This window comes from Arvicanthis niloticus, chromosome 23, assembly GCF_011762505.2.
Source record: "Arvicanthis niloticus isolate mArvNil1 chromosome 23, mArvNil1.pat.X, whole genome shotgun sequence".
NCBI classification, from domain to species: domain Eukaryota; kingdom Metazoa; phylum Chordata; class Mammalia; order Rodentia; family Muridae; genus Arvicanthis; species Arvicanthis niloticus.
The window spans coordinates 10,555,149-10,570,437 of record NC_133430.1 but is presented as its reverse complement, the minus strand read 5'-3'; the positions used below and the strand labels follow the sequence as shown (position 1 = coordinate 10,570,437).

Here is a 15,289-nt window from a genome sequence, read left to right as displayed (position 1 = left end):
AATCCGCCTGCCTCTGCCTCCCAAGTGCTGGGATTAAAGGCATGCGCCACCACCGCCCGGCGTATTAAGCCCTCTCATTGGCCCCTTTTGGACTTTCCATGGAGACTCTATTTCCCTTGTAAGTCACTTTCTCAAACCCCTGTCAGAGTCTGCATCCCAATAACACACAGGCACTGCCCGTCCACATTAGGTATGGGTACGCCGGTGCCCACATGAATGTGCAAGGAGATATTCCTATAACCAGACTAGCTGCAGGACTTTCAGGGTCCTGTGTGAAGCGGGCACTCAGAAGAATGCTACAGGACTGCACCACACTGATTCTGAACCATCTAACCAGCTAGAGCCCAGCACATATCCACGAAACCAGAACTGCGAGTGTATATCCCAAATCCTCAGATGAATATCCCCACAGGACAGACACCCATGAACACACACTCGTGTGCGTATACACCGAAAATTCTCACACATGTTCAGAGGCAATGAGACTTTTAAAATACTCTTTCACTGTGATAGGAAGTGTGCTGCTTAGCATTTAATGAGGAAAAAAAAAAAATCAGAGTTGAATCACGTGTGAAATGCTTGCAGTGAGAAGCACCAGATGGAGCAGTCTGTGAATCATTGTCTTGGGTTTCGTGTGTAACGTTTTAATTGGGTTGTGACTAGTTTGGGAAAACTTTTAGGTTTCTTCTACTCCCAAACCCAAACTCAACTGTCACTAATGCTTTCAACGCCCTGAAGCTTCCTCAATAAAATGTGGACTTGCTTAAGAGCTTTTGTAAATGTTTGTCTACCAAAGAAGAAAGTACAGGACAGCAAGTTCTCTCGCTCGCTGTTGCTCTCTCTCTGTCTCTGTCTCTCTTCCTAAGAGCAAGAAGAAAGGAAACTTGGGCAAGCACAAGGGAGGGATTTGGACCCATAGCATCCATGGAAAAGCCTGGCACAGTCATATAACCTCAGTGCTGGAGTGGGGGAGGGGGAAGTAGATGCAGCAGATTCCAGGAGCTCAGCTGCTCAGCCAGCCTAGCCAATCAGTGAGCTTCAGTTTCAGTGAGAGACCCTGTCTCAATAAACAAGGTGGAGAGCATTCAAAGGAAGAAAACTGTGGTGTGCCAGCCCCGTGCTCAACTACTGTGCCCCACTATTAGAAGCACCAGGCACACTGGCTGCCTGGCACACAGTGGGTCTATGGCAAGTGATAACATTGCTGTATTTCTTAGGATCTTACTGACCGTGAGATTCATATATTTTCTAGGCCATTAAGAGAGGAAATGCCCCTTGTAAAACTCTGGCATCAGCCAAGATGCACAGAGAGAGACTCACCCAGTCTCAGAGGTGCATGACAAGTATGTCTTAGAGTTGATGAGAGCCACTGTCACCTGGATGGAAAGGCTGAGGCCAGTACCCTCCCACTGAATGCCATAGTAGCTGGGGCTGAACAGAGTTAATTTCTGAAGAGCATGGAATTTCACTCACCTTCATAGGAATTGCTTTGGGAAAAGAGGTGCAGCATCCCCTGAAATGCTGTTCTTGAGCCCCCGTTTAGGCAACCTTAGGGTCCAAGGCCCATGGTGGAGGCTCATTCTTTGGATCACCCACATTTTAGCACAGACAGGTGCAGTGTTTGGGGGGGGGGGTTCTTCAAAGTGAGTTTCGGAGCCCAGTAGTGATGCTGAGGACTGGAGGCCTGAGTCTTAGTCACACTCACAGTGACTCATTATACAAGGAGCCTTCACAGTGGCAAACGGCCTTGGAAGGCAATGCGCTCATGAATATTCATAGACTGGCCCCCATCAATTATGCATTCCATGTCTTCTCTGGGAGAGGCTGAGTGATTTTTTGCCCCAGGCGACAGAAGGCTTGCTCACAAGCACATCCCTCCCTCCCTCCCATCACAATAGATGAGGGGCATGTTAAGTAAGGCCAGAACTCTGGTTGTACGAGCCCTTGGGCTTTCCTTGGCTGTGGTTACACTGATGATCATGGGATACCAGTGCCTGTATTTGTTTAGGGAATAAGCCGTCCCAGATGCTGAAGTCACTTGATCTTACAGGGACCCCACAGGTCACAGCTAGCTGCCATCCAGATGTGTGTGTCATTCACATGTTCTCCAAACTAGAGCTTCTCAGGTATAGGTGGCCAGGTGCCACAGAACCAGTGCTGGGCTTTGGGGTCAGGGTGGAACCCAATTCTAGCAGGACCAGGAGGAAGAGATCAGGCAGTGCCTGTGTTAGGGAGAGGGGCCAGGGTTGATCCTTTCCCTTCCTCTGCCCTCTCTCTTCCTCTTCCTTTGTGTGCACACCGATGGCACACTATCAAGCATGGCTGGCTGTGTAGCATGCATGCTGGGGGCACGGCTTTCCTCAGTTGGGCCTTCCCTTACTGGCTCAGCTTTCTGGGTTTCAGTGATTCTGACGCCTCTATTGGAGTGTGGTTCTGGATGGCAGGTCTCAATTCTTTATATGTTTCCTGGGTGACTTCAACACTGTTGCTGCTATGCACAGTCAGAGGTATGGACACTCACATTTCCTTTCATTCAACCCTCCCAGGAACCTGGAGAGGGCATGGCATCTTACACACAAACTGGGCTGCACCTAGAGAGGGGACGACTGTCTTACTTAGCAGTCCAGCTTCGGCCTTCCTCTTCTGCAGCAGGGTTTGAGAAAGCTGCTTTCAGATGCTGTGTATAGTCCTGGATTAAGAATTGTGGGCTGGGCTCAAACCATTCTATTGGGTGTGTGTGTGGGGGTGGGGTGGGGTGGGCTTCCTAAGTGAGTAAGAAGCCAGGATCTCTCCAGACAATTAAGTGGGGAAAAGAAAGATGAAAGCCGTTACAGTTTTTATACTTGGGATCTGTCCATCAAAGGGCTTCTACCATCTGTCCATCAAAGGTCTCCCTCCTTCTTCCTTCCTTCAGTGTCACAGCTACGTGCTGCTCAGTTGCTGCTGGTGTTCAGAAGGACTGTAGAACCTGAAGTCAAACAAGGCGGCTTTCTGCCTGCAACTGTCCCCTTCTGTTGTGTCAGTTTTACTAAGCAGTCTGTTTGTCAAGTCACTGTTTAGAGGATGTGACTACCATCTCCCCTCTACATTAGTTCTATGTCTCCTTGGAAACCAGTGACCACTGTTGCCTGGTCCCTCCTCCACCTGTCTTCCTATAGCATTCAACTAGGATGTAGGCCCATTCTATACTTGCTGCATTATGTTCAGTAAGTATAAAGCCGGGGCTCCAATACTGCCAGCCCACTTAACACCCTCCTGTGTGGGTTTGCTACCACAGAGCCAAGCAAAACTCCAAAGAGCTTCCATCGGGCAGGGAGAAAGGGAACAGGAAGATGTAGATGGTAGACAAGACCCAAAGCTCGAATCAGCACCGACAGGACTTTTCAGCATTTTCTTCCCACCTGATGCTCATGAAAGAGCTTTTCCAACCACTCTCTCACTCGAGCGTTCGGGAAGAGTCTCAGAGCAGCAGAGTTGGGACTTGAACACCTTCTTCTTTTCAGCTCCAAGTCAATGTGGCTTCACCAATCTAAAACCATTCACACAGGATGTCCCCACGGTAGATCTTCGATTGGTATTTGTCAGATATCTGGGGCTTGACAGACATCACAGTTTTGAGTAACACTGAAGGAAGGTGGCGTATGGAACAGTGTAGTAGGTGTCAAACACAGGCTAGGAGAGATCTCTGTGTGTCACTGGGCCCGGCTGCCCTCTCTCTGCCAGAAACAAGCTGCCCAGAGTGAGTTTGCAGGGCTCGACAGGAGGGATATTGACCACATTCTCGGGTCATAGCAAGGATAGGTAAGGACCTGATAGGGAGGTGACAGGATGAGAACAGAAAATAATCTCTATCACCAGTTCAAATGGGGAAGAAACTTATGAGATTTGATCGTCACAAAGTCCAGCACCCAGATCATGAAATGACAGAAAATCCAATGACGATCAGACAAAGATGTAGAGGGAGAAATGAAAGATTCTGATTCATGTGGGACAGACAGCACTTTATATAAATCAGCTGCAAAACTGAGCCTTGAACCAGACAGTGACCTTGACTGCCAGCGTCTTCCTCTGTCTCATGTGACAATAATAGCAGTGGCCTGGCTGGGTCATTTCTAAATTTATTTATCTCATAAACTTTAAAAAAATTATAGCATCCAGAGTGTTCAGATGCTAAGTGTATGGCTTTCTGGATTTTCACAAAGTGAGCTCACCTGCTCAGGAAGATGACACAAGAGCTGCCAGCCAATAGCCCAGCATGGAGGAGCCTGAGAAGCTTCCACCCGGAGCCAAGAAGCTGTGGGCAGTTGATGGCTGCTAGGGGGAGGGAGCATTTTCTTCAGGGGCGTGGCCCATGGTAGGTTGCCAATGCCCCAGTCGATGGTCTCACACTAGGTACATATGGGCAGCACAAACTGGCTTATAAGAAAGAAGGAAAGAGGACATGAAAGTTGGGAGGCTTTTGTAGGAGGGTGATGTAAGAGGAGTTGGGGAGGTATGGTGGGTGGACAGATGAAGTTACAATGTGTGCATGCATGCCATTCTTCAAAGAGATAGGAGCAGTCATAAACACCCAGACTACATGCAGAAGAAAAGAGAAGAGAAAGGAAAGGAATGGAAAGGAAAGGGAGGAAGGAAGGAGGAAGGAAGAAGGAAGGAAGAAAGATGCATGTCCTGTGCATGACTCTGTTCTCAGAGAATTAGCATCTTCCCATTGAGTCCATCATCTTCCACCGTCCCCACACCCCAAGACGAGCACGGCTCCGCTTCTCACATTAGTTTGGTTTTGCTCCCTGCAGATTTTGTGTAAATGACAACAGCATACGTTGGTCATGACTTGGAGCCACTGAGCTCTCATGGGTTCTTGGTGAACTGTCTACTGTAACATTGTGTTCAGAGACTATTGTATTTGAAGGCTTTCTGTAGGTTCTCCATCACTGTAACAAAAGACATAGTTTGTTGTAACAATGTTTTTCTAAGGGCATTAGACTGGTAGGAGTGTGTGTGTGTGTGTGTGTGTGTGTGAGAGAGAGAGAGAGAGAGAGAGAGAGAGAGAGAGACAGAGAGACAGAGAGAGAGACAGAGAGACAGACAGAGAGAGACAGAGAGACAGAGACAGACAGACAGACAGACAGACAGAGAGAGAAATTACCAGACAGACATAGGGAGTGACCAGGTTTACAATTAGTTTTGGTTTGTGCTGTTGTATTTAGTATTATAAAGCATTCCACTATTAATACAGTAAGATCTGAGAAAGATTTTCTCTCTCTTTCTGAGATATAGATAGATTCGGTTGGATCATTTCTAGGTCGGGTCAATTTGTTTGCATAAAAAAGCAAAAGGGTCCCAAATGTCAAAAGAAACAGGTGTTTGTTTGTTTTGAGAGGCTCACTGTATAATCCTGGGTGTCCTGGAACTTCCTGTGTGGACCAAGCTGGTCTCAAAGTCATAGCTGCCTGCCTCTGCCTCATGAGTGCTGGGATTAAAGGTCCACACCCTCACACCTGGTTACCCTCTTTCTTTTTTGTGGCTGCATCTTCCAAAAGCCATCTTAATCCACTCTTAGAGGAGAGCCCCCAGTGACTTCCCAGGAGACTCTATCCCACCACCCTGGTGACATGAACATGTGGGTATGGCCTTAATCTATATCAAAACCAGAGCATGAACCAAGGCTGAATGACATCCCTGGGCACAATGTGTGTTTACATATGTTTGTAGAAGGACATGTGGGGCATGGGCAGAGAGAGTGTGTGCAGTTAACATGCAAACATGTGCATTTCCTTAGGCAACTGTGGTCACAATAGTACATTAAAGATGGTTTTCAGTTGGACACTAGCAACAGAAGCGAGAACGACCCAGTAGCTTCGTCTGCTAGGACACTGCACCCAGAAGGGAGGAGGGCCTGATGACAGGGCAGACCCCGGCAGCACACATGATAAAGTTCCTCACAGTTGTCCCCAGGAGCAAATGAAGAAACACCCAGAAGAGTGCTTAGGAGAGGTTGTGTGGTTTTTGTTACTGACTACTGACAGAGGCTCAGCTGTGAAGCTGTCTTGAGTGATTTTTACCACAGACAGTCTGTTCCTCAGCCTCTTTTTCTCCCACAGCACTGATGTGGTATAAGCACGTGCCAGGGTGGTGATGGGCCAGAGGCTGTCAGGGCAGGAGAGATGCCAGGAAGGAGTCTGCCTCATGGCACACCCACATCCCGCTCTGTCATGCAAGGAGGGCATGGTTGGCTGCTGAGGACTGGGGCTCCTGACGGTATGGAGGATGCTTTGAGGCAGAGTTTGGATGTCAAAGATGTTCCTTGTCAACCCTATGTCAGCAGAGCTTCCTGGAGGAGGAGGCACCCTGGAGTAGGGCAAGGAGCCTGAGAGAGGAGAGGGGCAGGGCAGATGGCCAATCCTGATGGCTGTTGATTTTCTACATGGCATTCTTTTCTACAATGCCTTCTGCGACTCTCATGTGACCACTGAACACAGTGGCTTGGGACTAGGTCCTTGCAGGTCTTCTAGGCCTCACCAATCACTTCCCAGAAAGCACTATGTCTGGGGTTCCCTTTCTCATTGCAGTGGCCCTGATGTTCACAGACAGGCGCATGCATCCAGCTCAGAGTGGGCAAGCGGCTTGCCCACAGGAGTCTAGCTCCTTGAGTCTGCCTCCACCAGGTTTCTCTCCTTTGCCCACCATCCAGGCCAAGGTGGACCACTCCCTCCATCCAGTCTCCCCTCTCTAACAGATATAGCCCCAAGTCCAAGTTCCTCCTGTTAGGGTATTAGGCACTGGCTCAGTGTCCACTGTTAGCTATGGCCAGGTTCCAAGTGTACCACTTGATCCCTTCTCCCAAGGAACACAGAACATAGGCTGAGCTATGCACGGGCATGAAAGCATGGGTGTTCTATCCTCAGTACCAGATCTTGGGTGAAACCCTCAGGACTTCCCTGGTTCATGCCGTGATGTGTCTGTCCGTTCTGCTGGCCAGAAAGCCAGGTGCACCAGAGCTTCTGGGTCTGAGAGAGGTGAGGCAGACTCTGCCTCAGAGGTAAGTCCTCAGACCTGCCCCATCTCTAGGTGGGGTGCAGGAAGCCATGGTTCCACAATATGACTTCTTTTCTGTCTGGTTTCAGTACATCTGTGTTACCTCTTGACCCACACTGCCTCACTATGAGTAGAGCAGCTGGGCTGTCACATGTGGTTCTGGTGACACCAGGAGTGGCTTGAGCTACTGAAAGGCATATCTCGAGGGAAGTAGTCCTTGCCACCCACAGATTGTGTGGGACAACTCTCACGCCACTTAAGAATAGGAGCGTCGTCCGATACTAAGAAAGTGAGTTTTACCGAAGGAGGAGAGTGAACCACAGCGTTACCTAGATCTACAACAGTGGTTCTCAACCTGTGGGTCTCCACCCTTTTGGGGATCAAATGACTCCTTCACAAGGGTCACCTAAGGTCATTGGACGGCACAGATATTAACATTATGACTCATAACAGTAGCAAAATTACAGTTAGGAAGTAGCAACAAAAATAAAAATTGATTGGGGGTCACCAAAGATGAGACAACCTGTATTAAATGGTTGAAGCCTTGGGAAAGTTGAGAACCCCTGATCTGAAGTGTCACTGCTACATCAGAAGACCTGGCAGTATCACCTCTGGGTTGAAAGAACCAGTCTCTTGGGGAAAACACAAACAATTATTTATTTATTTATTTATTTATTTAAGAAAAGCTAATACAGCCGGGCGGTGGTGGCGCACGCCTTTAATCCCAGCACTCGGGAGGCAGAGGCAGGCGGGTTTCTGAGTTCAAGGCCAGCCTGGTCTACAGAGTGAGTTCCAGGACAGCCAGGGCTACACAGAGAAACCCTGTCTCAAAAAAACAAAAACAAAAAAACAAAAAAAAAAAAAAAAAAGAAAGAAAGAAAAGAAAAGAAAAAAAGAAAAGAAAAGCTAATGAATGTTCCGTGGAGAAGTCAAACAGAAATGACCATGCACACCTATCCTGTGTTCAGTCCTGATGTACAGTGTGAACATGAGGGTGGTGTGTACATACGGTGGGATCCCAGAGCCCAGCTCCTAGGGGAACCTTGAAGGGGAGGAAAATGAGATGTTCTGAGCAGGGTAGTGCCTCAGGCCCCCGTCCTTGCCTGCAGGGCTCACATTGCTGCATTGATGAGCCAAGGGAGAGGGATGGGAACAGTTCCAGTACCTCCGTTCTCTCTTCCAGTGAAGCAAGATGGTCCAGCAGCCGGGAGCACAGCTCTAGAGAAAATCAATCCCATGGGACGGGGTGGGGGCAGTTAGAGCCAATGGAACGAAATTGACTTCCGGAATGTGTTCAAAGTCTGGTGTTCCTTGCAGACCTTGGCGCATCTGAATATCCTGGAGAGATGCTGATCTTCGGGGCCTGCTGATCAGCTCCCAGGGCTGGCTGATGTGCCTGATCCAAGGAACAGGCTTTGAGCACCGAGCCATCATGTGGCACTTTCATGATACCCTTGGGTTGTGGTTCACATGGACAGGTCACAAAGACCATAGAGGGTTAGGTAGGCTTCCTAGAGGGGACACTGGATGTGCTGCTGAGGAGAGAGAGGGAGATGGTCAGTGTGTCAGGAAGGAGCAGGCAGGACTTACCACATTAGTCACAGAAAATGTGGGGTGTGCTCTCTGTGGCCAAGGAAGTTACTGTGCTTGGAGAACTGAGACTCACCTTGGGCCCAAGATTAGAGATGGCTGCTTTATAGCACATCCCCAAAGAATAAGTTCAAGGTCATGGGGAGGGAGGAGAGAGGGAGGGTCGTTATGCCTTGGAGAATTAAGGCTGGTATACGAGAGGGTGAGAACCCAGAGTTTGGTGTCTGTCCACCAGGCTTTTATTGAGACAGGCATAAAAACTACATTCTTCACAGAAAGGTAGGATTCTTGAGGGCAGAAGCTATGCCTCCAGTCCTTTGACCAAGTGAAAAGGAAGAGAGTAAATTCACTCTGTAACAGCTAGACTTGATTTCACAGTCAGCTGGTGACCATTCTATGCTCCAATCCCAGGATGGGTGTCTGCCTTCAGCTTTGGGGCCAGTTGATTTCCCTTGCTGTTGGGTAGTCCTTAGCGTAATTATAAGCTGCAAGCCGCAGTTCTGTGGTGTGTGTGTGTGTGTGTGTGTGTGTGTGTGTGTGTGTGTAAAACAAGGACTTACTGTGTAGCTCTGGCTGGTATTAAACACATAGAGATCCTTCAACTTTTGCCACCTTGAACTACCTGAATGCTTGTTATCCATTTCTCTGTTGGCAGTTTCCTTTCCTTCCCTTCCCATCTGTTTTTGAGACAGCATCTAATGTAGCCCAGGCTGGCCTCACACTCACTATGTAGCCGAGGATGACCTTAACCTCTGGTCTTTCCCTGGATTGCTGAGTTTACAGTCAGGCCCCAGCACTCTCAGCAGGGCAAGCACCCTCAGCCTTGATTAACCGTTTCTTAACGTGGTAAAATACATAGCAGCTCTCGTAGCTATAAGCTTTTCCTCTCGGCCACTTTGTTCCCAGAAGCGTCTCTGAGACTTAGTATTTCATGAGTGAATGCTCAGGCCTAAGCGTCAGCTCTGTTCCCAGACTAGCACATATCTCAGTAATCTGGTTTATTCTAGTCTACCTTATTCCACCTTACCACTCCTCAGGTTTTTTTTGTCTGTCTCTTCCACCATTCCTGGGTGAAGTTCTCTCTCTCTCTCTCTCTCTCTCTCTCTCTCTCTCTCTCTCTCTCTCTCTCAGCTCCCACCTCCCATTTCCTGCCTTAGTTCATTAGCCACAGGTGTTTTTATTGACAGGTGAACAGTTTTACACAGCGCGCAGAGATTTTTACTACAAGCTGTCTCCACCATGTCTAAGTGCCCAGTGGAAATAAACTCAGTACAATTAAGGCAGTTCCCACTGGTACATAATCATTCTCACCACCGCTTTCCAGAACTGAGGTCACTTTGCGGAAGTGTGAACTGTCCCCATTCACCAACCACAGGTCCCCTCCGACACTCAGGCTGTAGTAATTACATCACTATCCTACTTTCTGTCCTCGAGACTTGAGCGGTCTACATCTGTCTTTTACACTGTGTGGCATCCTCTGGGTTCATTTATGTTGTAGCGAGCATTGCCAGGAGACAAGACTCAGTAGCACTCTCTTGCATACAGGCCAGATGGGGGTCCACTCATCCATCTGGGACCACTCGGGCTATTCCCACCACCTCTGGCTACTGTGGATAGGGTTACCATGAGCACAAACAGGGAGTCTCTGTTTGCACCTGTTTCTAGTTCTTTTGGGTGTATATCTAGAAGTAGAATTGCTGGTTCATATTAAAATCTTATTTTTGATTACTCCAGGAACTCAGTTTAAGGAACTCAATCAGTAAGTTTAAAAAAAAATCACATTTAGATCAGCGTTTTGTTTTGGTGGAGGGTTTACCAGCCACAGCCTCCCCTGGGCTTTTCATTCCAACAGCAACTCCAGCACTGGGTGCCCCAAACCAGGCTTCGTTCAACTCTTCACCGTTGAAATTCTACTGGACAACATTAAATGTCTACCCAACCCAATATCAACAATTTGTTTCACTTGGCAAGGAGTGATGTTCAAGATTTAATGGAGCCAGCAGATTTCCATAACTCTGTGTTGCCAAGGAGCAATCACACTAATAAACGGCCATCGCTCTTCTTGTAAGTGTTTGCATGGAGCGAGTAGGTCAGCCACTAATGCAGTGAGCCTGGCACTGGCTTCTCCAGGAAACGGAGGCCAATCCATCATCTCAGGGCTTTACTTTGAAAAGGCTGTGTGTCCACCGGGAGTCCCCCGCTTCCCAGAGGTCTTTCTCCCTGCTTCTGCTGATTCATATTCCCATAATTCCTCCACTGCATAATATTTTCCCATCACCATGGTGACCATGTGAGAAGAAGGCTTGGGGAGAAACTTCAGAGTTTCCTTCACATTTCCACAGGCCGAGCCTGGACTTCAGTGGAAAGTGGCCATGAGTTGAGATTGCAGAGAAGAGAGGCTCTGTAGTGGATCTGGCTGTGGCTGAGAGGGATACAAAGCAGGACTCATGGCTGGGAGCTGGGCCTAGTTCCAGTACTTGCCAGTCGTTCTTGTTGGGCGAGGCATCCTTTCTAAACATCAGTTTCTTTCTCTGTAAACCTGAGAGGAGAATGAGCATCGGCTGAGAAAACGCAGGATGTTTGCAAATGGTAAAATCTTTCTCAGAATAATACAGAATTCCTTATTCTAGATCAAAGTGGTGTAAAGGGGGCTTGATCTTGCTTTACTGTTGTTTTCTGTCTTCTTCATGGCCTCCCCTCTGCTCATTCACACACACACACACACACACACGAACACATATGTGTGCAAATAAAAATACACATATATACACACACATGAACACACACGAACACACATGCATGCAAATAAAAAATACACATATATACACACACATGAACACACACGAACACACATGCGTGCAAATAAAAAATACACATATATACACACACATGAACACACAGGAACACACATGTGTGCAAATAAAAATACACATTTACACACATACACACGAACACACAGAAACACACACATGTATGCAAACACAAATACACATATGCACGTGCACGCACACATACATGAACACACACATGCATACAAATGCTAATACATACACATGTGCGCACGCACATGAACATGCATGTCTGTGTGCAAATGAAAACACACACATATACACACACACTTGCACGCACAAATACACATACACACAAACACATATACCACAACACACCCCTACAGCATCCTAGGTGACTAACTAAAATTCCACTTCACGTTTTTTCTTCCATTGGGTCACAGGCATAACTATACATACAGAAGCTAAAAAAATACTTGGGTTTGAATTTGAGCCCAGGATATGTTCACCAAGTCCATTTTGCAGCAGACTAGGGGTAAGGGCAGACAACTGCATCAGGTCTAAATCTTCCTGATTTCAGGGGTACACCTTAGGGTTCCCAATAACTTTGGATTTATCAAGGATAGGAACAGTCACTCCCACACTGGAGGTGCACATTGAATGTAAGATCCATTCTTGTCTTAGTGGTGAGACATTGTGATCATCTCAGAGCCCTGTGTCAAAGGAAACCTTTACATGTGGGCCCCAGATTGGGCTGAGCAGCCAGAAGGACCCTTCAGTGCAGTGGGGTGAGAGCTTAGAAGGCTTGCAGAGCCTGGGCCAGGGAAGTGGTGTCTAGCCTGGGCCAGGGAAGTGGTGTCTAGCCTGGGCCAGGGAGGTGGTGTCTAGCCTGGGCCAGGGAGGTGGTGTCTAGCAGGATTGACTCAGGACTGTGAAGCTGATGGAGCTGTCTTAGAAGAAGAGACTTCAAAACTGTAGGGAAGAACTTGAGCTAGCCCCAGCTACACCTGGCTTTGATGCACAGGCTAGCTCAGAGCATTAAACCAGGAACACTGGATTTACTTATTTTGAGTGAGCCTACGTGTTCGCTATCACGTGACAACTTTGGGTGGCACCTTCAGTCACTGCCCACATTTTTTGTTGTTTTGTTTTGAGACAGGATATCCCATTGGTCAGGACCTCACCAAGCTGGCTAGCAAGTCTGGGGATCCCCCTGGCTCTACCTCTCCTGTGTCAGGATGCCAGGCACACAGTGCTACACCTGACTTCTCATAGGTTTTACCTGCATTCTGAGGAATGAGTCTCCAAGCAGGTTAGGTTAATGTCCTCTAATTGCTCTGAAGTTGTTCTCTCAGGGAAGCCCACCAGGGAATGAGGGAGCATGGGAATTTATACCACCTTGACCCCACCTCTTTCTCTATGTAGAAAAGGACATGGGCATCACTCTCATTGATCTGGAACTACCCCACACCCGGGCACATTTCCCACAAGTCCCTTCTGCTTCCTCTACTCTTCCTGGAAGCTTTACTCTGTTTTTTGCTCTTGTCTGCCCAGTTCCAACAGAGCCTATACTTTCTGTTTCTCCTCTTCTCCCTTAATGTCTCTCACCCTCTCTTCCCCTCCCCTCCCCTGCCTCTCTCTTCCCCTCCCCTCAACTTTCCTTTCCTCCCCTCCTTTTCTTCCCTTTTCCCCTCCCACCCTGCTCTCCTTCCCTCTCCCTCCCCTTCCTTCCCTCTCCCTCCCCTTCTTTCCCTCTCCCTCCCCCTCCTTCCCTCTTCCTTCCCTCTCCTTCCTCCTCCCTCTCCTTCCTTCTCCCTCCCCCTTTCTTCCCTCTTCCTTCCTTCTCCCTCCCTCTCTCCCCCTTCTCTGTCTTAATACATACCTTTCATTTATCTCTCTTCTGGTTCTCTGACTTTTTCTGCCATTTTCACCGACATGGTGTCTATCCAGTGACTTCTCTGACTTCAGACTCTGCACAGTTGTACGGTGTTCACTTGAATCCATGTAAGAATTCAAATCAGTGGTCTGTTCGCAGAGTTACGCAGCCATTATCAATATTAAAGTTCAAAACCTTTCATTAGCCCCAAGCAGAAGCCACTTTGGTGATCAATCAATGGCTTCCTACCCCTGTATCCACTGGCTCCTTTCTTGTCTTTATGGATTTCCTGTTCTTATCAGCCCTGGGTGCTCATGTACTAGTTAGCTCTCCCTGTCACTATGACAGAATACCCAACAAAATCATCCTAAAACAGGAGGGGGTAGTTTTGGTTCATAGTTAAAGGGTACGCAGTCAGGAAAAGGCGCGGTGGCTGGTGCTCCTCCACTCATGGTGCTGGGGCCTACTGCATCTCAGAGGGTCAGGAGCCAAGAGCTAGATCTAAGCCCGCCCTACAGCCTTGTATCTGCTAGCTAAGCCCTATGTCCAGAAGGTTCCACAGCCTCTCAGAGCAGCTGCAGGGACCAAGTGTTCACACTCATGACGTATGAAGAACATTTCATGGTGAAAATCTGCTACGCCCCCAAAGGGAATCATATACTATGAAGTGTTTAGTGTCTGCCTTCTGTATTTAATGTAATGCTTCAACTTTGCCCATGTTATGGCTTATATCCAGACTTTGTTTTTATGGCTGAGTAATTTAGACCATTATATGGACATAACACATTATATCATTATATGGACATAATACATTTTTTTTTTTTTACCTATTCACCAGGTAGTAGGCATTGAGTTTGGTTTTTTTTTTTTTCATTTTTGGGTCATTATGAAAATTGCCAGCAATTAGTTCACTATTATATTTTATATTTCTTGGTTGAGATGTGTTCTTTCTATTGATTGCATCATATTTTATCTTACCATTTGTTACAATAGCTGCTTTAAAATTCTTGTCAAATAATTTTAGTACGTGGATCATTTTAGGACTGGTGCATGCTGCCTGAGTTCTTCCTTAAAACTGAGTCACTTTTCCTGCAGAGAGAAGAGGAAAGAGGTGGAAGGGAGGAAGAGAGACAGAGAGACAGAGATAGAGAGACAGAGAGACAGAGATAGAGAGAGACAGAGATAGAGAGACAGAGATAAAGAGAGACAGAGATAGAGAGAGACAGAGATAGAGAGAGACAGAGATAGAGAGAGACAGAGATAGAGAGAGACAGATAGAGATAGAGTCAGAGAGACAGAGAAATAGATATATATATATAGAGATAGAGATAGAAAGACAGAGATAGAAACAGAGATATAGAGAGACACAGAGAGAAACAGATATAGGGAGGCAGAGAGACAGAGATAGAGACAGATATAGAGAGATAGAGAAAGACATATATATATATATATATATAGATAGATAGATAGATAGACAGAGACAAAGATACAGAGAGACAGAGATATAGAGAGTCAGATAGATACAGAAAGACAGAGACAGAGATACAGAGAGATAGAGAGACAGAGAAACAGATATAGAGAGAGGCAGAGATACAGAAATTGACAGAGATATAGAGATTGACAGAGAGACAGAGAGAGAATGCCGTAGGTGTGGGTCCCTGCAGAGGTCTGGAGAGGGTACTGGAGGCCCTGGCACTGGAGTGACAGGGTATTCTGAACCTGGGTCCTCTGAAAGAGCAGAAAGTGGTCCTGACTGGTGAGCCATCTCTTCAGCCCCAAGTGTTGAGGTTTTTCTTAGTTAACTTGGTTAGATCTAAACTTCAGACTCTGACCTCTGTGGTGGGTTGGGGCTCACATCTTGCTTAAGATTTTAATATGTATTAAAGGATGTGTGATTGTATCTGGCAGGACTCACACACGGGACCTGGGGTTCTGTTTCTTTGGCTATGCCCTTCCTTGGATCACCTCTCTCTCCTCCTAGTTCTTCTGGATGGAA

The 15,289-nt window shown here is 47.3% G+C and overlaps 1 protein-coding gene and 1 long non-coding RNA gene across 3 annotated transcripts in view; one reads left to right on the top strand and one right to left on the bottom strand.

The window, feature by feature from the left end:
• Positions 1 to 15,289, top strand: part of Eml1 (EMAP like 1) — a 155,132-nt gene that overhangs the window by 24,347 nt on the left and 115,496 nt on the right. The gene's annotated exons all lie outside the window — the stretch shown is intronic.
• On the bottom strand, positions 7,677 to 14,107 carry LOC143436793 (uncharacterized). Its single transcript, XR_013106623.1, has 2 exons — positions 13,300 to 14,107; positions 7,677 to 11,167 (listed from the first exon to the last, which is right to left on the bottom strand). It is a non-coding gene; the product is annotated as an uncharacterized LOC143436793 (long non-coding RNA).